Below are 25,524 nucleotides of genomic sequence, written 5' to 3'. Positions count from 1 at the left end.
CAAATTCCGGATGAACCAACAATAAAGAACCCGGAAAGTGAACCCGAGGAGGAAAGTGAACCCGAGGAAGAAATACAAGAAATTACGAAAGACAAGTTCGAACTAGGAAAGAAACGAAAGGCTAATGAATTAGAAAATTCAAATCCTGAGTTTAGTAAGGATGATGTGGCACCAACTCCATTAGACACTACCACCCCTATTCCTGCTATTCCTATTCGTTCTATCCCGGCATCCAGTTCTTCAGCCCCACAGCCAAAATATAGGCAGACAGCCAGGATAAGCGTTAAGCGATTTTTTGAACCTAAACGTCCTAGAAAATAGACCAAACGATGCGCTGCCGTATTAAACCATGGGATCATATAATGTTTTGTATAATATTATTAGTGTGGTTTGCTTAATGTTCGATGTAAGATAAGCATATGTAAAATAGTGAAGTGTGAAATGCAATAATTTTCCATGGTTAAGTATTATTTGGGTGGTAGTAAATGATTTTCGTACTAAGCTATTAAGTATGAACTTTAACGGGTAGGTACTACCCTAGATATAATTATAAAATGCTAATAAGAAGAAAAGGCTTTTATAATAATAACTGGTTCATATTATTAATAAGCTACGATGTACTGTAAATACATACTACATCTATAATATTCCATGTGAATAATTATTTTTTTCATTCTTATTGAAGATTATGGCGCGATTGAACCGAATGACGGAACAAGAAATCCAGGAACTCATCAATCAGCGAGTGAACGACAGAATGTTATGGGTCGAGGCTGCAAGAGGTGCTGCAGTTAACCCAAATCCTCGTGTGGGGTGCACTTACAAAACTTTTCAAGCTTGCAAGCCCTCATCATTCAGTGGAACGGAAGGACCGATCGGTTTAACCCGGTGGATAGAAAAGATGGAGACTATGTTTAAAATCAGTGGTTGTGTTGAAAAGGACATGACCAAGTATGCATCGTGCACTTTACAAGATAGTGCACTCACGTGGTGGAAAAATTTTGTGAAGGCTGTAGGAGGAGATGTAGCTTATGATACTCCATGGGACGAATTCAAAACAATGTTAATCAACGAATATTGTCCAAGGAACGAGGTTAGGAAGTTGGAAGATGAATTACGAAGCCTGAAGGTTGTTGGTACTGAAATCACCAACTACAATCAGCGATTCATGGAATTAGTTTTGCTATGTCCTGAATTGGTTCCAACCGAAGAACGGAAGATTGAAATGTACAAAGATGGTTTGCCCAAAAAGGTCAAGGCAAATGTTACAGCATCGAAGCCTAAGACAATTCATGAAGCTATAACCATGGCAAACGAGCTAATGGATCAGGTCATCATGGATAAGAAAGTATCCAATACTGATGTGAAGGTATCAGGTAACAAAAGAAAGTGGAATGGAAATTATGATCGAGGTAACCAACAACAATCTTTTAAGAAACAAGAAACCACGCAAGATGCAGGTAGTGGTTCAAGCTTTGGTTACAAAGGACAAAATCCTTTATGTAACCGATGCCACAAACATCACTCTGGCTACTGTAATGTGGTATGCAACAAATGTAATCGAAAGGGTCATCTTGCTGAAGATTGTAGGGCTCTCGTTACAAATACAAATGGTACCAAGACTCCTGCCACCAATGCAAATAGAACTGCTTTGGCTACCATTACTTGTTATGGGTGTGGAAAACAAGGTCACTATAAGAGCCAGTGCCCGAATTCAGAGAAGAATATCGGACCTGCACGTGGGAGAGCATTTGTTATTAATGCTAGAGAGGCATGTGAAGACCCGGAGCTTGTTACGGGTACGTTTACCATTAATAACTTATCAGCATCTATTATATTTGATACTGGTGCTGATAGAAGTTACGTGTGTAGAAATTTTTACACTAAATTGAATTGTTCATCATTACCTCTAGATGCTAAGTACATGATTGAGTTAGCTAATGGTAAACTAATTAAAGCCGATAAAATTTGTCGTGATTGTGAAATAAAGTTAGCCGGAGAAACGTTTAAAATTGACTTGATACCCGTAGAATTAGGAAGTTTTGATGTAATAGTCGGCATGGACTGGATGTCCAAAGTAGGAGCTGAAGTTGTGTGTGCCAAGAAGGCAATTCGCATTCCTTGTAAGGATAAAATGCCGGTGATGATTTATGGAGAGAAGGGTAATTCAAAGCTAAAACTCATTAGTTGTTTGAAAGCCAAGAAGTGTTTAGAAAAGGGATGTTATGCTATTCTAGCACATGTTAATAAAGTCGAAACGAAGGAAAAAGTGAAGAGCATCAATGACGTGCCTGTGGCAAGAGATTTTCCTGAAGTCTTTCCGGAAGAGTTGCCGGGATTACCTCCATTTAGATCTGTAGAATTTCAAATAGATTTAGTACCAGGAGCTGCACCAGTGGCTCGTGCTCCATATAGACTTGCACCGTCCGAGTTAAAAGAACTTCAGAGTCAGTTAAAATAATTACTGGATCGTGGATTCATACGACCAAGCACTTCACCGTGGGGAGCTCCAATTTTGTTTGTTAAGAAGAAAGATGGATCTTTTAGGATGTGTATAGATTATCATGAATTAAATAAGTTAACTATCAAGAATCGGTATCCACTACCGAGAATTGACGACTTATTTGATCAACTCCAAGGATCATGTGTGTACTCGAAAATCGACCTAAGATCGGGCTATCATCAATTACGCGTCAAAGAAGAAGATATACCGAAAACTGCTTTTCGGACACGTTACGGTCATTACGAATTTTTGGTCATGTCGTTTGGATTGACTAATGCGCCAGCTGTATTCATGGACCTCATGAATCGAGTTTGTAGTCCATATTTAGATAAGTTTGTTATTGTTTTCATTGATGATATTCTTATCTATTCCAAGAGTGAGCAAGAGCATGAACAGCATTTAAGGTTGATATTAGAGTTGTTGAGAAAAGAACAGCTATACGCTAAATTTTCTAAGTGTGCTTTCTGGTTAAAAGAAGTGCAATTTCTTGGCCACGTTGTTAGTAGCAAAGGAATTCAGGTTGATCCAGCAAAAATTGAAGCCATTGAAAAATGGGAGACTCCTAAGACACCAACGCAGATACGCCAATTTTTGGGTTTAGCCGGTTATTATAGAAGGTTTATTCAAGATTTTTCCCGAATAGCTAAGCCGTTGACAGCGTTAACGCAAAAAGGGAAGAAATATGAATGGACCTCTGAGCAGGAGAGTGCATTTCAATTACTAAAGAAGAAGTTAACTACGGCGCCCATTTTATCGTTACCAGAAGGGAACGATGATTTTGAAATATATTGTGACGCTTCGCGACAAGGTTTTGGTTGCGTTCTTATGCAACGGAAGAAAGTTATTGCATACGCATCCCGAAAATTGAAGATTCACGAGCGAAATTATACGACGCATGATCTAGAATTGGGAGCAGTCGTGTTTGCATTGAAGATGTGGAGACACTACTTGTATGGAGTTAAATGCACTGTGTTTACTGATCATAAAAGCCTTCAACATATTTTTGATCAGAAACAGCTGAACATGAGGCAACGTAGGTGGGTCGAGTTAATAAATGACTATGATTGTGAAATTCGTTATCATCCCGGGAAAGCGAATGTGGTGGCTGACGCTTTAAGCAGAAAGGAACGAGAACCAATTCGAGTACGAGCAATGAACATAAAAATTCGCATGAATCTCAACTCACAAATCAAAGAGGCTCAACGAGAAGCTCTTACTAAAGAAAACATAGGAAATGAAATAATGAAGAAGTATGGGAAACAACTCATTATGCGGGAAGATGGAATTCGATATTTTGCAAACCGTATTTGGGTACCAAAGTTGGGTGGATTAAGGAAGTTAATATTGAATGAGGCACATAAGACAAGATACTCGATACATCCTGGAGTTGGAAAGATGTATCAAGATCTTAAGACGCATTATTGGTGGCCTAATTTGAAGACAGACGTTGCAACATATGTTGGGGAATGTTTAACTTGTTCCAAAGTCAAAGCAGAACACCAGAAGCCGTCAGGATTACTTCAACAACCAGAAATCCCAGAATGGAAATGGGACGGTATTACCATGGATTTCATCACGAAGTTACCAAAGACTGCCTGGGGATACGACACCATTTGGGTAATTGTTGATCGTCTTACCAAATCTGCACATTTCTTGCCTATAAAGGAAACGGATAGAATGGAGAAATTATTACGATTATATATAAAGGAAATAGTTTCAAGGCATGGAATACCTATTTCCATTATATCTGATCGTGATAGTAGATTTACCTCAAAGTTCTGGCAATCACTACAGGAGGCACTAGGAACTCGTTTGGATATGAGTACCGCATATCATCCGCAAACCGACGGGCAGAGTGAAAGAACAATTCAGACTCTTGAAGACATGCTCAGGGCATGTGTGATCGATTTTGGAAACGGATGGGATAAATATCTACCATTAGCAGAATTCTCGTATAATAATAGTTATCATGCGAGCATTAAAGCTGCGCCATTCGAAGCATTGTACGGAAGGAAGTGTAGATCTCCTATTTGTTGGAATGAAGTAGGAGATCGACAATTAACTGGTCCCGAGATCATACACGAAACGACTGAGAAGATAGTACAAATCAAGGAGAGATTGAAAACAGCCCGTAGTCGCCAAAAGAGCTACGCCGATGTCTGAAGGAAACCATTAGAGTTTCAGATCGGTGACATGGTTATGCTAAAGGTGTCACCTTGGAAAGGTGTAATACGTTTCGGTAAAAGAGGTAAACTGAACCCAAGATATGTAGGCCCGTTCAAGATCATCGAACGCATTGGACCGGTGGCTTATCGACTCGAGTTACCGCAACAACTCGCCGGAGTACATAATACATTTCACGTCTCGAACCTTAAAAAGTGTCTTGCAAAGGAAGACCTCACCATTCCTCTTGAAGAAATTCAAGTTGACGAGAAACTACAATTCATAGAAGAACCAATCGAGATCATGGACCGTGAAGTTAAACGGCTCAAGCAGAGCAACATACCGATCGTTAAAGTTCGTTGGAATGCACGAAGAGGTCCCGAGTTTACTTGGGAGCAAGAGGATCAAATGAAACAAAAATACCCGCATTTGTTTCCTGATGACGCAAAATAGGTACGATTTTAAAATTTCGGTACGAAATTTATTTAACGGGTAGGTACTGTAATGACCCGGACTTTTTTGATCGATCTATACTTATAAGATTAATATTTACATAAATTAAACCTTACCAACATGATAAGCAACCCAAATTGTTGAGACTTATGTTTTTGAAAAGAGATTTACACAACGTTTGACCGTCTAGTTTGACCGATGATATCACGAACTATATAACATATGATAATTATACGTTTGTGTATATATATGTATATATACATATTTAACATGATCTAAGGATGTTTTAATATCTCATTTTGTATTAATAACAATAAGTTATAAGTATATTTTGAAACTACTAACTTAAGTTTTCAAAACGATAACCATACGTAACGTTATTTGACATAAATACTTATAACATATAATGTTTATACATATATCGTATATGTAATGTATTTAATCACTTTTAAAGACTTAAATACATAAAACAATATAAGTATATTCACAAAAGATAGCTATATTTGAATTCTCATTCCATTTTTCACAAGATTTCTATACGTATATCTAGAGTACATGTACTCGTATCATACCTAACCTCTATACGTATTTACTATTGGTATATACACATCAAATCACCACCAACCAGCCCTTGTTCAATGCCTTATGTATAAGGTAACTACTTTTGTTATCTAGTATGACAATTTCACATGATTAAAAGATTTTTTCACAAAATTACAAACTTATACACCTTTTACACCACCATTTATACTCCATTCCATTTTCATTTTACTACACATTTTCTTTAACCAAAAACACACTCTTAAGAAACTCCATAACCATTCAGCTAGTATCCATGAAGATCTAGCCATAAAAACATCACTTCAACACCATAAGAAAAACCTTACAAAAACACTTCAAGAATCCTTTCAAGAACATAAGTTTACTTCCAATCTTTCATCCAACTCCATCACTCTTTTGGTTCTAGATTTTTACTCCTCGTTTACAGCAATCTTGTCCAAGTAACTTGAGGTAGTAACTTTGTTCATAACCTTATTCGATTCATATATATATAGCTATCTTATTTTATGGTATAAAATTTTAACAACAAGAACATAGTTTGAATGTTTTCAAACTTGTTTGCAAACTAAATAGATCCTTCTAACTTAACTTTTAAAATACTTCAAGACCTGTAATATTTCATAAATATATGCTAATTTAACAAGGTATAACTTGGTTTTTCAAAGAACACCTTAAAAACTGAATTTACGACGTTGGAGTGCAACCGGGGGCTGTTTTGGGTTGGATAATTAAAAACTATCTTGAACTTTGAATTGGAGGTTTATTTTCTGGAAAAATGATATTTGCTATGAATATGATAACACATAAAAATTTCATGATTTAACTCAAAGTATAAGTATTTTTAGAAAAATAATCATTTAAGGTTGTTTACATGATGAAAAATGATTAACTTCATAAGTTTCACCAAAGTTTGACCTATGACCTGTGATTTCGAATACAAACTAAGGTATTTACAGTTCATATTCTTAAAGAAGGACTCGATCCAAGGAAGTGGCAAGTTGAACCAACGAAAACGGAGTTGTAACGAAGAAACTATGACCAAAACAAAATCGGATATCCAAGACTAGTTTAGCCACGAAAATAATTGGAGAAAATTAAAAAAATCACATCTTTCTAAAATAACATGATATTTTATATATATGTACTCATAATTTAATTTTATATGGTTCAGGATCACCCGTAAACAATACGAGAAGATTAATCATAAGATCCCATGATTGTACGCAACACGTCATTTGACAACACCGGTACTTTATGTACGCAACACGTCATTTGACAACACCGGTACCATGGGTCAAGATTAATCCCGACCAATACAAATACGATGGGGTTTTATTTATTTCGATGGGGGTTTTATTTATTAAACACCTAAAAATGAACCATTAAAATTGAATTACTAACATCGGACTGCTAACTACGGACTAAGAAATTATTAAAAGTATTAAAAGTATAATAAGTATATATATGTGACGATTGTTTTAAAAAGAAAAGGTATTGATATATTATATATGGATAGGTTCGTGATATCAATCGGAGACCAAGTCGAAATTACATATCTTCAAGACAAAAGTGAGTATATAGTCCCACTTTTAAACTCTAAATATTTCGGGATGAGAATACATGTATTTTATGTTTTACGATATGGACACAAGTAACTGAAAAATATATTCTACATTGAGTTGTACCACTGGCATACTTCCCTGTAGCTTGGTAACTAATATTTACAGCGGTATTGTAAACGCGAATCCTGTTGATAGATCTATTGGGCCTGACAACCCCAACCGGACTGGACGACCAGTATTCAACGGTTGCACAGTACTTCGTTTCGTGACTACACTTGGTACGGTGTAGTAAGATTTCATAATAAAGGGAATATGCGACGTGATTAAATGTTAAGTATGGTTACCAAGTGCTCAACCACTTAGAATATTTTTATTAAAATGTTTATATATGAAATCTTGTGGTCTATATATATATTGCTGCCGGCATTAAACCTATATCTCACCAACTTTATGTTGACGTTTTAAGCATGTTTATTCTCAGGTGATAACTAAAAGCTTCCGCTGCAACATGTTGAATTTAAGCAAGATCTTGAGTATGCATATTTGTGTCAAAAATAAAACTGCATATCCGAGGAATTGTAATGTAAAATATGCTAGAAATCGTATTGTTATCATCACATGTAAAGTTTGTAAGTCTAAGATTATCGCTAAACGATAATCATCTTTATATTGTCTAAAGCTTGTATTAACATAAGAGTTATGGTTTGTAATGTAAAATAAATGCAGTTGTTCTTTTAAAAATGTCGCATATAGAGGTCAATACCTCGCAATGAAATCATACGTTATCTAACTCGTTCTTATGGTTAAGGACGGGTTATGACACCAACAGCCTTGTAACAATCTAAAAACCTTGTTTCTCACCCAATTACTGAGACCGTCACTTGTGGGAATGTTTTATTTAATAGTTGTAATCCGATGTTCTTTTTCTCACTTTGGTGAGAAGTGATAATGCTAAAAACGAACATATATTTCATAGCATTATTCCTCAAGAAAGACAAGCTTTTAGTTGCAATTGTTCTATTTACAAGTGATATTCGTTTAAATAATAAAAGGTGAAGACAAAAGACAGATTCGACGAATTGAAGACGCAAACGACCAAAAAGCTCAAAAGTACAAAAGACAATCAAAAAGGTTCCAATTATTGATAAGAAACGTCTCGAAATTACAAGAGTACAAGATTCAAAACGCAAAGTACAAAATATAAAATTGTACGCAAGGACGTTCGAAAATCCGGAACCGGGACCAGAGTCAACTCTCAACGCTCGACGCAACGGACTAAAAATTACAAGTTAACTATGTATATAAATATAATATAATATATAATTAATTATATTAATTATATATATATTATATATATATTATTAAAACCGTCGGCAGAGAAAGACTCCAAGGGTGTGAGCTGTAAATTCATTCTCCGCGACTCGCGGAGTTTGAAGAAGGATTTTGCCGTGAGTCGCGGAGCCCCAAAAATCGAAAATCCCTATAAAGCCAATCGAATTCTGATCGCAAAACACACTCTATTTCTCTCTTCTCTCATATATACGATATATATATATATATATATAATTTATATTTTAATTTTAATTTTAATTATAATTCTAATAATAAGGGTATGTTAGCGAATATTGTAAGGGTGTAAGTCGAAATTCTGTCCGTGTAACGCTACGCTATTTTTAATCATTGTAAGTTATGTTCAACCTTTTTACATTAATGTCTCGTAGCTAAGTTATTATTATGCTTATTTAAAACGAAGTAATCATGATGTTGGGCTAATTACTAAAATTGGGTAATTGGGCTTTGTACCATAATTGGGGTTTGGACAAAAGAACGACACTTGTGGAAATTAGACTATGGGCTATTAATGGGCTTTATATTTGTTTAACTAAAAGATAGTTTGTTAATGTTAATATAAAGATTTACAATTGGGCGTCCTTATAAATTACCATATACACTCAATCGGACACGATGGGCGGGGTATTTATATGTACGAATAATCGTTCATTTAACCGGACACGGGAATGGATTAATAGCCACTAGAATAATTAAAACAGGGGTGAAATTACATTCAAGGGTAATTGGTGTAATTGTTAACAAAGTAGTAAAACCTTGATTTACACGCAGTTGATAACCTGGTGTATTCATTAAACAAAGTATTAAAACCTTGTTACAATTCGAATCCCCAATTAGTTGGAATATTTAACTTCGGGTATAATAATAATTTGATGAGGACACTCGCACTTTATATTTATGACTGATGGACTGTTATGGACAAAAACCAGACGGACATATTGAATAATCCAGGACAAAGGACAATTAACCCATGGGCATAAAACTAAAATCAACACGTCAAACATCATGATTACGGAAGTTTAAATAAGCATAATTCTTTTATTTCATATTTAATTTCCTTTATTTTATATTTAATTGCACTTCTAATTATCGCACTTTTATTTATTGTTATTTAATCGCACTTTTAATTATTGTACTTTTTAATTATCGCAATTTTATTTTATCGCACTTTTATTATTCGCAATTTCATTATCGTTATTTACTTTACGCTTTAATTTAAGTCTTGTATTTATTTTATATTTTACATTAGGTTTTAACTGCGACTAAAATCTTAAAATCGACAAACCGGTCATTAAACGGTAAAAACCCCCCTTTATAATAATAATATTACTTATATATATATTTGTATTTTTATAAAAGTAAACTAATATAGCGTTGAGCTTTGTTTAAAGATTTCCCTGTGGAACGAACCGGACTTACTAAAAACTACACTACTGTACGATTAGGTACACTGCCTATAAGTGTTGTAGCAAGGTTTAAGTATATCCATTCTATAAATAAATAAATATCTTGTGTAAAATTGTATCGTATTTAATAGTTTTTCCTGCAAAAATTTAATAGTATTTTATACCCCTCTGCTTTGACATCAAGTATTTTTGGCGCCGCTGCCGGGGAAATCTCTTAAAAGCCGGAAGTGGAACGCTAATATAAAAAAAAAAGATTTTTATTTTACTTTTATTAAAAGTCGCTTTTGTAAAAATACGTTTTAAAAATTCGAAAATATAAAAAGAAAAACAAAAATTTATATATTTTTAAGAGTTTGTTAAAAGTTTTATAAGTTTCTTTATTTTTATTTTAATTTATAAAAATATAAGTTTTATTTTAATATCTTTTATTTATATAAAAATAGAAAACAGAAAATAAAAATAAATAAATAAAGAAAAAACGCGTCGAAGATTAAATCTGTCAACTGAATTTCTGAACCCCGCGACTCGCGGGGTTTGAAGCATTATATACCGTAAGTCGCGGAGCTTCTCTGACAGGCGACAAAAAGCCCTAATTCAGCATTAATTACGTTTTATTATTAATTATAATTATTATTTAACCCTAATTATTATTATTATTATTATTAGTTTTATTTTTACTTTTACTTTTTATTTAATTTATGTATTTAGTATTAATTAGTTTTATTAAATTGTAAAATTAGTAGTTTTATTAAATAAATAATATAAAAATAATATTTTTATAAAAATTGTACTTTTTACAACTTTTTGTATATTTTTATATTTTTTCCCTTTTTAATCGTTGTAGCATAACTTTTGTATTTTTAGCTCATATTTAATTTTAAACTTAGTTTTTGCTATAGTTATTTTTACTCCTAGATTTTTAGGCTTTGCCGTAGAATTCCTTAAGTGCTTTTTCTTTAGACTAAGATTTAGGTGCTTTAGAATTTTGCGACGCCTTTTTAAGTTTTAGTTTCTTTTTAAGTTATTTCCATTTGGTATTTAGTTTTTCCTGTAAGCTTTAATATTTTTAGACGACTTTTACTATGTACCAATTATCATTCCAATTAGTAATTTCAATTTGCGATTATAATTTTAAGTTAGTTGTAGTAATAAGGTTAGGTTAGTCAAGTATTTTTAAGTTTTTATAAGTTTCTTTTATTTTTCCGTCACCTTTTATTTTTCAACCATTTTTTCTTTTTCGACCTTTTTCGACGAACTCTTTTTCTCTCTTATTTCTCGCTATTCTAGTTTTAGGATATAGATTTTTATTCTACTTCTTATCTAAATTTCTTAAAATTATGAAAATTTATTTTAAGTGGTTAAATTAATAGACATCAAAATTTTCTGGTTCGTAGTAATAGTTGGATTTGTACGTGGACCGGGTTATTGGAGCCAAACAGTCCTCAATTATATTGAGACCAAACGAATCCTGCCCCTCTGCTGCATCTTTTGGCTATTCAAAACGTGGGCAAAATCAGAAAAGTCTATTGGTTGGATAACTTATTATAATTTTTCTTTCCTTTTAAAAAACTAATAGGATATTCAGTGAATGCACCGAGCAAGACGTTCACCACCTTTTGTACATTCACCACCTGTAACTAGATCAAGACATTTAGCAAATATAACCGCCGTTGATTTTTCTTTAGAATCGTCATCCAGTAGACCAAGTACTTCAGTTCAAATTTCCGATAATCCATTTTTTGAACCCAACCTCACAATTGAGAATCCAGAAAATATTCAGGAACGGTTCATAGATCCTGAACCATTAAACTTTCCTCCGGAGCCACCAATCATTCAAACAGAGATTGTTGAGGAACGAACCATTAAAACAGAATCATCTAGTGATACCGATTCAACAAATTCAATTATGGAGAATCTGGAACCTTTAAGTATGGAAGACCGAATGAGAGCTAAACGCACTGGCCAAGGTCACGCAATTACTCATCCAGACATTAATGCGCCAGATTATGAAATCAAAGGACAAATTCTACACATGGTGACTAACCAATGCCAATTTAGTGGTGCGCCTAAGGAAGATCCAAATGAACATCTACGTAGCTTTAATAGAATTTGTACACTATTCAAAATCCGAGAAGTGGAAGACGAACAAATCTATCTCATGTTATTTCCCTGGACTTTAAAGGGAGAAGCCAAAGATTGGTTGGAATCGTTACCTGAAGGGGCGATCGATACATGGGACGTTTTAGTTGACAAATTTCTTAAACAATTCTTTCCTGCATCTAAAGCCGTAAGACTTCAAGCAGAAATTGTTACGTTCACACAGAAACCAAATGAAACTCTATATGAGGCGTGGACAAGATATGGAAAGTTGTTAAGAGGATGTCCGTAACATGGTTTAGACACCTGTCAAATAGTACAAATATTCTACCAAGGATGCGACATCACTACAAGGAAAGACATAGATATAGCAGCTGGTGGTTCTATTATGAAGAAAACCGAAACTGATGCTTACAAAATTATTGATAACACTGCTTCCCACTCACATGAGTGGCACCAAGAAAAAGATATCATTAGATCATCTAAAGAAGCTAGAGCCGATTCTAGCCATGACTTAGATTCCATTTCCGCAAAGATAGATGCTGTGGAGAGACGAATGGAAAAGATGACTAAGGATATTCACTCAATACGAATTAGTTGTGAGCAGTGTGGAGGACCACATTTGACAAAAGATTGTCTCAGTATTGAATTAACAATGGAACAAAGAGAGAATATTTCATACATAAACCAAAGGCCTGGAAATAATTATCAGAATAATTATCAACCGCCAAGACCAATTTACAATCAAAACCAGAATTATAACCGAAATATTCCATACAACAACCAACAAGGTCCTAGCAATCAACAAGTATCCAATAATACTTATAATCAGCAAAGACCTAATTTTCAAAACAAACCACCACAACAAATCGATGATAAAAAACCGAATTTAGAAGATATGATGACGAAGCTAGTTGAAACTCAAACACAGTTTTTCACATCTCAGAAACAAACCAATGGACAAAATGCTCAAGCATTTAGAAATCAACAAGCTTCTATTCAAAATCTGGAACAAGAAGTAAGTAACCTAGCAAGGTTAATAGGTGAAAGAAAACCGGGAAGTCTACCTAGTGATACAAATGCTAACCCCAGGAATGAAACAGCTAAAGCCATTACCACAAGAAGTGGTACAACACTTAAACCACCTGAAATACCTGTAACTTCTGATGAAACTATTCCTACTCCACAAGAACCACAACCTGATCAAGATAAGGAAAAAGAACCGGTAGTTGAAAAGGTTAATGAAGATAACACAGTTAAGGATAAACCTTATGTTAAACCATATCAACCACCACTTCCTTACCCGAGTAAAATGAAGAAAGAGAAACTTGAATCCGAGCAATCCAAATTTTTGGATATGTTTAAACAGATAAATGTAAATCTTCCTTTCATTGATGTGATTTCAGGAATGCCAAGATATGCTAAATTCTTGAAAGATCTAATCTCAAATAGAAAGAAAATGGAAGAACTCTCGGCTGTTACAATGAATGCTAATTGTTCAGCAGTGCTGTTGAATAAGATACCAGAAAAACTATCTGATCCAGGAAGTTTCACAATTCCATGTTTTCTGGGTAGTCTTAGTTCAATAGAAGCATTGGCAGACTTAGGTGCTAGTATAAATCTAATGCCGTATTCACTATACGCTAAACTAGACCTTGGAGAATTGAAACCAACCAGAATAAGCATACAACTAGCCGATAGATCAATAAAATATCCTAGAGGGATAATGGAGAACATGCTAGTTAAAGTTGGTACTTTAGTATTTCCAGTAGATTTTGTTGTTTTGGACATGGAAGAAGATTCTCAAGTTCCTCTCATATTAGGAAGACCATTCTTAAACACGGCTAAAGCAATGATAGACGTGTTCGGTAAGAAACTGACCCTAAGTATAGAGGATGAGAGTGTTACCTTTTCAGTTGATAGAGCAATGCAACAACCACAATCTGCAGATGATACATGTTATTATATTCAAACTATAGATGCACATGCAGAATTATTAGAAGAATTTCCAGAATTACAAGGAACAGGAGAATGTTCTTTAGGAGAAGGTAATGAACCAATTGATGAAGCTGAAATGTTAGCTACACTAATAGCTAATGGATATGAACCAACAACAGAAGAAATTCAAATGCTAAAAGAAGAAGACAGATATCGATATAAACCATCGATAGAAGAACCTCCGAAATTAGAGTTAAAGCCACTTCCAAACCATTTGGAATACGCTTATTTACATGGTGAATCTGAATTACCTGTAATAATATCGTCTTCTCTTACTGAAAATGAGAAATCACAACTCATTTCTGTGTTGAAAGCTCATAAACCAGCCATTGCATGGAAGATTCATGATATTAAAGGAATAAGTCCTTCGTATTGCACACATAAAATCCTTATGGAAGAAGGTCATAAAACGTATGTGCAACGCCAACGAAGACTAAATCCTAATATGCAAGATGTAGTTAAGAAAGAGATTATTAAACTGCTAGATGCAGGTTTGATATATCCAATTTCTGATAGTCCATGGGTAAGCCCAGTTCAATGCGTACCTAAGAAGGGTGGCATGACTGTCATTACAAATGAGAAAAATGAGCTTATTCCTACTAGGACTGTAACAGGATGGCGTGTATGTATTGATTATAGAAAATTAAATGACGCCACCAGAAAAGATCACTTTCCCTTACCTTTCATAGATCAAATGTTGGAAAGATTAGCCGGAAATAGTTACTATTGTTTTCTAGATGGATTTTCCGGATATTTTCAAATTCCAATAGCACCCGAGGACCAAGAGAAAACCACATTCACTTGCCCTTATGGTACTTTTGCTTACAAACGCATGCCATTTGGACTTTGCAACGCCCCTGCAACCTTTCAAAGGTGTATGATGGCGATTTTTCACGACATGATAGAAGAATGCATGGAAGTATTCATGGATGACTTTTCAGTCTTCGGTGATACATTTAAATCATGTCTAGTTAATCTGGAACGAATGCTAATTAGATGCGAACAATCAAATCTAGTACTTAATTGGGAGAAATGCCATTTCATGGTTAAAGAAGGCATCGTTCTTGGACATAAAATTTCAAAAGAAGGAATTGAAGTGGATAGAGCTAAAGTAGATGTAATTGCTAAACTTCCACATCCCACCAATGTTAGAGGAGTTAGGAGTTTTCTAGGGCATGCCGGTTTTTACCGACGTTTCATAAAAGATTTTTCTAAAATTGCCACTCCTATGAATAAACTCCTAGAAAAGGATGCGCCATTCATCTTTTTAGATGAATGTATCAAATCTTTTAATATTCTTAAAGAAAAACTCACTAATGCGCCGATCATGATAACACCAAATTGGAATCTACCATTTGAACTAATGTGCGATGCAAGTGATTTTGCAATGGGAGCCGTTTTAGGACAAAGGATTGAAAAACGATTTCAACCTATATATTATGCTAGTAAGACATTACAAGGAGCACAAACAAACTATACAACTACTGAAAAAGAACTCCTTGCTATTGTCTTTGCTTTTGACAAATTCCGAGCATATCTCGTTCTAGCAAAAACGGTGGTCTATACCGACCATTCTGCTCTTAGATACCTATTTTCAAAACAAGATGCTAAACCAAGATTAATCCGTTGGATCTTACTCTTACAAGAGTTTGATATTGAAATCCGAGATAAAAGAGGAGCGGAAAATCTCGCCGCTGATCATCTTTCTCGTCTTGAAAATCCTGAGTTAGAAGTTCTAAATGAATCGGCCATACAAGACAACTTTCCTGATGAATATCTATTGAAGATAGATTATAAAGAAATCCCATGGTTTGCAGACTATGCAAACTACTTAGTTTGTGGATTCCTTGAAAAAGGATTATCGTACCAAAGACGAAAGAAATTCTTCAGTGATATAAAACACTATTTTTGGGAAGATCCACATCTGTTTAAAAGTTGTCTCGATGAAATAATACGCCGATGTGTATTTGGAGATGAAGCTAGTAAAATTTTAAACCATTGTCACACAGGACCAACAGGAGGGCATTATGGGCCTCAACTAACAGCAAGAAAAGTTTATGAAGCTGGATTCTATTGGCCTACAATTTACAAAGACGCACACCTTCTTTGCAAATCCTGTGATGCATGTCAAAGGGCCGGAAAAATAAGTCAACGTGATGAAATGCCACAAAATGTCATCCAAGTATGTGAAGTATTTGACATTTGGGGTATTGACTTTATGGGTCCATTTCCAAAATCTAATAATAATCTATATATACTCGTAGCCATTGATTATGTATCTAAATGGGCGGAAGCACAAGCTCTCCCAACTAACGATGCACGAGTTGTAGTCAACTTTTTAAAACGTCTTTTTACAAGGTTTGGAACACCGAAAGCTTTAATAAGTGATCGGGGTACTCATTTCTGTAATAATCAACTTGAGAAAGTTCTTAAAAGATATGGAGTAACTCATAAAATCTCCACCGCATATCATCCACAAACAAGTGGACAAGTTGAAAATACCAACCGAGCTTTAAAACGTATTCTAGAGAAAACCGTAGGATCAAATTCGAAGGAATGGTCCATTAAATTGGAGGATGCACTCTGGGCTTTTAGAACAGCCTACAAAACTCCAATTGGAACCACACCTTTTAGACTTGTTTATGGAAAAGCATGTCATCTTCCAGTAGAAATTGAACACAAAGCATTTTGGGCTTTGAAGACATGTAATCTTGATTTACATGAAGCCGGACGTCTACGATTAAGTCAACTAAATGAATTAGAAGAATTAAGACATGAAGCATACGAAAATTCGTTAATCTATAAAGAAAGAACGAAGAAATAGCATGATAAAAGAATCAGAAGTTCAAAAGAATTTAAAGAAGGAGACAGAGTTCTTCTTTTCAATTCACGATTCAAGCTATTTCCTGGAAAATTGAAATCAAGATGGTCTGGACCATTCATAGTCAAAAGAGTTTTCCCATACGGAACGATAGAATTAATAAATTCAAATGGGATGGAATTTAAAGTTAATGGTCACAGAGTTAAACATTACATACATGGTCCGATGGAAGTCGACAACGAAGTTAATCACAATTTCGACACCACAGCTAACTAAGTGTGGGGAGAACCAAGTCTTTAAAGGATAATATGTATTTCTGTTAGAGTTAGATTGTCTGTTTTCGTGTAGTTCTCGAAAATGGAACCCGAATGGTCTTTCCCTAGCAGACCCTAAAGAACTAGTCTTCTCCCCCATTCTGAATTTTTATTTTTTTTAGGTTTTTACAAAATGAAGACTGCCTGTGAACTAAACCATGGTCTAATGCTACACGCTTTGATCACTAAACGTAATAATGACATACTACCAAGTGAAATAGTATCAGTAATCAGAGAAAGAATGGACGGAGTTAGAAAAGAATCCAGATGCGAAGATAATAAGTTACAATTTGGTAAAGGAAAATCAAAATCCGCAGCGAAAAGAAGAGCACGACACCTAGAAAGATGTCACAAATGCGGAAAATGGTCACATGGAGGTAAATGTTCAAATAATCAAACCTATTCAATTACCGAATTTGTTACTTTATGCAAAGACGGACCGTTCATATGTTTAGAAGAAAAGACACTGAATGCTCGAGGTTACGCCTATGTAGCCATGGAAAATCAATTAAACCGACTATCTTATGAATGGGATAGATCATATAACTAAGAAATCTATTTCACAGGTATGTCTGTACAGTTTTTATTTTTATTTTTATTTTTAACCTTTTGATAATAAACGCTAATTTGTTCGCTAAAAAGTATTAAATTGGTATTAAATAAAATTAGGTTTGGCGACCGAAATTATTGATATCATTCAAAAATTTATTACATCACTGCGAAATTTAACGTTTATTCTTAAGGTATAAATATCTTTAAACAATCAACCCAAAATATTTCAAAAATTCGTCATGAGTTAAATTAGGTCTTGGAACCGAAATTACTTTACCGAAAAGAGGGGCGCATATTTTTGATAATATTTGATTGATTAAAGTGGGATAAAAAGACAAAAAGATTTTTAATTTTATTTTTACCATGCTTTTAATCTTAATATTTAAATCTTAAATTAATATTGTAAACTTTGTAAAAACAATATATTTAAAATTGTAAATATTTGAAAAATTAATATAAATTTGGAGTGAATTTATAATATGAATTTTTAAATTAAGTTTGGTGTGAATTTTTAAAATATTAATTTTTAATTTTATGCATTTCAAATTTTAAGTTTGGCGTGAATTTTTAATAATAATTTTGAATTTTATATTTAAGTTGTGTGAATTTAAAAACAAAAATTTACTTTATCTCATTAAGTTAAGAATATGATTTTTAAAATTCGTCGTAAGTTGAAGACTAGGTCTTTGAACCGAAATTGCTTTACCCGAGGGAGGGACGAGAACTTTTATTATCATTATTTTTAATCTTATTGAATTAAAGTATGCCAAAAACATTGAAAAAACCCAAAAATCTTAGCTTTTAAAACAATCGCTACAAAAAGACAAATTTTAAAATTTTGTCGAGGGACGGACTAGGACATCGATCCGAAACGACCTCGTCCTAAATAACAAGGGAAACAAAATTTTAAAATTAATTTCTTAATTGTTTTCAAAAGTTAATGATTATAAAAAAAAAAAAAAAAAACTCCGCGAGTCGCGGAGTTTGGAGGGTAAATCCCCGCGACTCGCGGGAGGACCGGATTACAGAAAAAAAATAAGAGCTGCAACAGCTCAGTTTCACACTCCACGCCCAAAAATACTGCGAACATAACCCCGAAAATACACGAAAAACACCCCCGAAAATCCCAATTTTTAACCGTTAATCACCAAATTTTTTGCTAAAATCATGTTGAGAAGGATGCTATCTAAGAATTACTCAAGAAAAACGGTAAATTTCTACACCTAAACACCATTTAATTCGAAATTTGATGTTCTTGAGCTATTTTTTCCCCAATTTGATTTTGATGCTTTTTAGTGTAATTAGACTTAAATTGTTTATGTATTATGCTTGTATAACCTAGATTGATGCTGTTTAACATGATTAGAAGCCTTAAACTTCAAATTTTGAATAATCTAGGGTTTGTGTTCTTGAGCAATTTGGGGCTTTTTGATATAAACAGGTTATGGCCGATTTTTGTCATGAATTGTTGCTAAATTGAGTAGTGTAACATGTCTAGGTAGTTAAATGATCCAAACTTTGAGCCTAAACATGATTTTGAGAATTAAAGTGGACTTTTTCAAGTCTAAAATTCATGAACTTGATTTTTGAAAGATAATGCCATTTGAGACTTGTTTAATTGCTAGTAATGATTATTTTGACATGTTATTTGAGTTGAATGCTTATGAACTTGGCGAAAATTTTCGTATATGCTTATTTGAAAAAGTGTAGATTTGATAAAAATGTGAAAATAAGCTTAAGTTTGATATAAATTTATAATGTCATTGTAATTATTTTGATTGATGATTTTGCTGACACTAATGCATATTTGGATGCACAAAAATTGTGTTTGATGTGTTTTGCAGAATGAAAGGGGTGAATCTTCATCCCAAGCCCGCAATGCTCCTGCTGAGAATTTGGAACAACAGGAGGTGGATAACTACTACAAGCAGGATATACCTCATCCAGTCATGACCTTTTCCGATATGCACTTGGAAGAGTTGCACCCGAACCTGAGATTTGACAGACTTTGGATAGATTATCCAAAATATCAAAGGGGTTTGCATACTCTTCATTCTAAGGTTGTTGAGGTACCGAGGGTCATAGAATGGGGACCCTTAGAAGCTGTAGAATTGGCCGGGCCAATTAGAGAATTACTTGTACAGAGGTATGGTAATTCTTCTTTTAATGACTGGTGATAGTGTTCCAAATGAACATATATTTAGTAGCAATATCGTTCCAATATGTAAAGTTTTTAAATGTAATTTCCTTATTTTTAGTTGTAATAGTTAAATAAATAAGTGCGAAGACGAAAGACGCAAATCGCTCGAAAATGAAGATTTAAAGACAAAAACGAAGATTTGAAAGACCAAAACGTCCAAAAAGCTCAAAAGTACAAGATACAATCAAAAAGGTTCAAATTATTGATGAAGAACGTCTAAAAATGACAAGAGTACAAGTTACAAAACGCAAAGTACAAGATATTAAATTATACGAAAGGACGTTCGAAAATCCAGAACCGAGGCATGAACCAACTTTCAGCGCTCGACGCAACGGTGTAAAAATTACGAGTCAACTATGCACAAGAATAAAATATAATATTTAAATAATTCATAATAAGAATAATATTAAATAATAAAAAGTTGTTATTTGAGCATAGTTCAGGGGTCGTAAATGAAAATTTCAATTCTAATTTGCCTATAAAAAGGCAACGATGTATTACGATGAAGGAAGACTTCTTTTTTTTCGATCAATTTCTCTATCTTTTTCTTACTTTTCTATATCAAATATCAATATCTATATTTATAATTCTCTATCATAATGTTAATGTAATAAGATATAACAATAATCTTAATTTTAATTTTAAATTATGATAATAATAAGATTTATGATAGAGATCGTTTGAGTGTGTAAGTCGAAATTCTGTCCGTGTAACGCTACGCTATTTTTAATCATTGTAAGTTATGTTCAACCTTTTTAATTTAATGTCTCGTAGCTAAGTTATTATTATGCTTATTTGAGCCGAAGTAATCGTGATGTTGGGCTAAAATATTAAGACGGGGTTATTGAACTTTGTACCATAATTGGGGTTTGGGCAAAAGACCGACACTTGTGGAAATTGGACTATTGACTATTAATAGATGGGGGGTATTGTCTAATTGAGTGACAACTCATTGGAGTCTGTCGAACCTATCTTCAAATTAATTATCCTAATAATTAATAATGATTATGGTTGTCCTATTTAGTGACGTTCATATGGAATCTATTATAATCATTTAATTAATTATTCGGGTTGGGTAATTGATTATTCAAACTGATCAAGTGGGTAAATTAATATTCATATCTAATCAAAACAGGGGTAGATTACATACAGTGATAACTGGTGTAATTGTTGACAGAAGTGATAACTGCGTCACAGTTTAAATCCTTAATTAGTTGGAATATTTGACTTCGGGTATAAGGGTAATTTGACGAGGATACTCGCACTTTATATTTATGACCGATGGACTATTATGGACAAAAACCAGATAGACGTATCAAATAAACCAGGACAAAGGACAATTAACCCATGGGCATAAAACAAAAATCAACACGTCAAACATCATGATTACGGAAGTTTAAATAAGCATAATTCTTTTATTATATTTCTCATCGTATCTTTATTTACTGTCATTTTATTACTCGCAATTTTATTTTCTGTCATTTTATTTATCGCAATTTATTTTACGCACTTTAATTTTTGTCATTTATTTTTACGCTTAAAATCGACAAACCGGTCATTAAACGGTAAAACCCCCATTTTATAATAATACTACTACTTATTTATATATATATTTTTACAAATAAACTTAATAATATAGCGTTAACTTCACCAGCTCCCTGTGGAACGAACCGGACTTACTAAAAACTACACTACTCTACGATTAGGTACACTGCCTATAGTGTTGTAGCAAGGTTTAGGTATATCCCATCCGTAAATTAATAAAACTTGTGTCATATTTTGTAGTATTTTGTATTAAAAATAATACTATTTCGTACCCTCACGCTACATCATCAAGTTTTTGGCGCCGCTGCCGGGGAGCGCTAAAACGCTATATTTTTAATTATAATAATATTGAAATAGAATATAATAATATAATAATATTGAAATAGAATATAATAATATAATAATATTTAAGAATCAAAAATATACGTAAATTTTAAAAAAAAGTCGTATTTATTAAATACTTCAGGGGTATATTATGTAACTTATAATTAATAATTGCTATCATGTCGCTTTCATGTGAATAGTAAATTAATTAATTTATTTTCATTTACTATTCATGAATAGTAAATGAATTAAAAAAAAAATCATTTTTTTAAATAAAAAAAAAAAATCGTTTTTAAAAAAAAAAAAAAAAAAAAAAATCGTTTTTTTTAAAAAAAAAAAAAAAAAAAAAAAAATTTAAAAAAAAAAAAAAAAAAAAAAACGTAAAAAAAAAAATATATATATTTTTAAAATTTTGTCTATAAAAAAAAAATGTTTTTTTTAGTTTTATTACCTTTAGATTTTTAGACTATAGTCGCAACTTTTAGTATTAAGTTTAGTTTTGCCATAGTTATTTTCTTATTTTTATTTTTCGACGCCTTTTACCTATGTATCAATTACAATTCCAATTAGTAATCTCTATTTGTAGTTTTAATTTTAAGATAGTGATCGTTATAAGGTTGGATTAACCGCGTGTTTACAAACCACTCTTCGTCTTTTTCATTTTTCGACACTTTTCGACGCGCAATCTTTTTCTCTCTTATTTCTCGCCATTCTAGTTTTTAGGACTTAGAATTTTTTCTACTTCTTCTCTAAATTTCTTAAAATTACGAAAATTTATTTTAAGTGGTTAAATTGATAGACATCAAAATTTTCTGGTTCGTAGTAATAGTTGGATTTGTACGTGGACCGGGTTATTGGAGCCAAACAGTCCTCAATTATATTGAGACCAAACGAATCCTGCCCCTCTGCTGCATCTTTTGGCTATTCGAAACGTGGGCAAAATCAGAAAAGTCTATTGGTTGGATAACTTATTATAATTTTTCTTTCCTTTTTAAAACTAATAGGATATTCAGTGAATGCACCGAGCAAGACGTTCACCACCTTTTGTACGTTCACCACCTGTAACTCGATCAAGACATCGTTTAACAAATATAGCTGCCGTTGATTTTTCTTTAGAATCATCATCTAGTCGACCAAGAACTCTAACTCAAATTTCCGATAATCCATCTTTTGAACCCGACTTCACAATTAAGAACCCGGAGCATATTCAAGGACAATTCCAAGATCCTGAACCACTAATTATTCCTCCTGAACCACAAACCGTTAAATCAGAGTCCTCTAGTGATTCGTATTCAACAAATTCAATTATGGAAGTAACGGAACCTCTAAGTATGGAAGATCGAATGAGAGCCACACGCACGGGCCAAGATCACGCCATTATTAAGCCAGAAGTTAATGCGTCAGATTATGAAATCAAAGGACAAATTCTACACATGGTAACTAACCAATGCCAATTCAGTGGTGCACCGAATGAAGATCCTAACGAACACCTTCGTACGTTTAAAAGAATTTGTACACTATTCAAAATCCGAGAAGTGGAAGATGAGCAGATCTATCTCATGTTGTTTCCCTGGACTTTAAAGGGAGAAGCCAAAGATTGGTTAGAATCGTTACCTGAAGGGGCGATTGATACATGGGATGTTTTAGTTGAAAAATTTCTTAAACAATTCTTTCCGGCATCTAAAGCCGTGAGACTTCAAGGAGAAATTGTTACGTTCGCGCAAAAGCCAAATGAAACATTATATGAGGCGTGGACAAGATTTGGAAAGTTGTTGAGAGGATGTCCTCAACACGGTTTAGACACTTATCAAATAGTACAAATATTCTACCAAGGTGTCAACGTTGCTACACGAAAAGACATCGACATAACAGCTGGTGGTTCCATTATGAAGAAAACCGCAACTGAAGCTTACAAAATTATTGATAACACAGCCTCCCACTCTCATGAGTGGCACCAAGAGAAAGATATATATCGTTCATCTAAAGCGGCTAGAGCCGATTCTAGCCATAACTTTGATTCCGTTTCCGCAAAAATAGATGCTTTCGAGAGACGAATGGAAAAGATGAATAAAGATATTCACGCAATACGAATTAGTTGTGAGCAATGCGGTGGACCACACTTAATGAAAGACTGTCACATTGAACAAACGATGGAACAACGTGAGAATGTTGTCTACATGAACCAAAGGCTGGAAAATAGTTATCAGAATAATTATCAACCGCCAAGGCCAAACTTCAATCGAAATCAAAACATTCTTTACAATCCAAAAGGACCCGACAATAACTCGTATAACCAACAAGGTCCGAATAACCAACCAACTCAAAATAACACTTTCAATCAACAAAGACCTGGCTTGTATAAACCACCACAAAAAACCGACGAGAAGAAGTCAAATCTGGAAGAAGTGGTATTTAAGCTAATGGAATCTCAAACACAATTTATTACGTCTCAAACCCAAACGAACGAGAGGTTTGATCAGTCATTAAGAACTCAACAAGCTTCCATTTTGAATCTTGAAAAACACGTAGGTACTCTTGCTAGCATGATTAGTGAGAGGGAACAAGGAAAGCTACCGAGTAATACTGAAGTAAATCCTCGGAATGAGAATGTTAATATGGTTTCAACGAATTCTGAAAAACCAGTACCAGAAGATGGGAAGGTTCTAGATGAGAGTAACAATGAAGAAGTTACACCACCACCACCCGAGTATGTAAAGCCAGTGGTGGCACCATACAAACCACCCATCCCGTTTCCAAGAAAAGGAGTTGAGTATGAGCAAGTGATAGGTAATAAAGATTGTGATACCTCTGGAAAGAAGAAGAAGAAAAAGAATAAGAAAGTGCAAGAAACAAAAGCCGTAAATATAAACCCGGTGAAGACAGTTCCACCAAAACCTCCACCTAGGGTAGGTGATCCGGGTGAATTTATTGTTCCTTGTCTACTTAGTGATTGTGTCATGTATGATGCACTAGCAGATTTAGGTGCGAGTGTAAGTGTTATGCCTCTTTCCTTATATAAGAGATTAGGTGTAGGTGAGTTAACTCCAACGGATATGAGTGTTCGACTCTTTGATCAAACCATTAAGCACCCAGTTGGAATTGCTGACAACCTACCCATTCAAGTAGGTAATTTAACCTTTCTAGTCGAATTTATTGTCATTGACATAGAAGAGGACCCAAACGTTCCTCTAATTTTAGGTCGACCATTCTTTGCGTCCACCGGGGCGTTATTTGATGTAGGAAATGGAAGAATGACACTTAAAAGTGGTAACAAATCAATCACCTTTATGATTCGAAAGTCTAAATCTCCACCAACCAAAACCGTTGAACCAATAAAAACGATTGGTAAGAACCATGTTGTTTTACCAACTCCAACGGTAGTGCTTAATAATAATAAAACGCCTAAGTGTGGGGAAAATGAAGTAACACCTAATGACGACCCAATAACAAATAACCCCGTTGTTGATACGAAATTAAATGATCCCGTTATTAACAGTTCAATGAAGAAACTTTATAAACGGGCTATTGATGCTAGAAGTAAGGGGAACTTTAAGTTATGTAACCGGTTAGTATCCAATCTGTCGCCTAAAGAAAAGGCGAAACTAGTTGAATTTTGGGATATTACGGAAGAAGCCGGGCACTGGCTTAAAGAAAAAGTCACAGATAGGCAAGTTG

The sequence above is a fragment of the Rutidosis leptorrhynchoides genome, chromosome 3 (assembly GCF_046630445.1).
Source record: "Rutidosis leptorrhynchoides isolate AG116_Rl617_1_P2 chromosome 3, CSIRO_AGI_Rlap_v1, whole genome shotgun sequence".
NCBI classification, from domain to species: domain Eukaryota; kingdom Viridiplantae; phylum Streptophyta; class Magnoliopsida; order Asterales; family Asteraceae; genus Rutidosis; species Rutidosis leptorrhynchoides.
The sequence above is the reverse complement of the archived record's forward strand: the minus strand, read 5'-3'. Positions refer to the sequence as shown.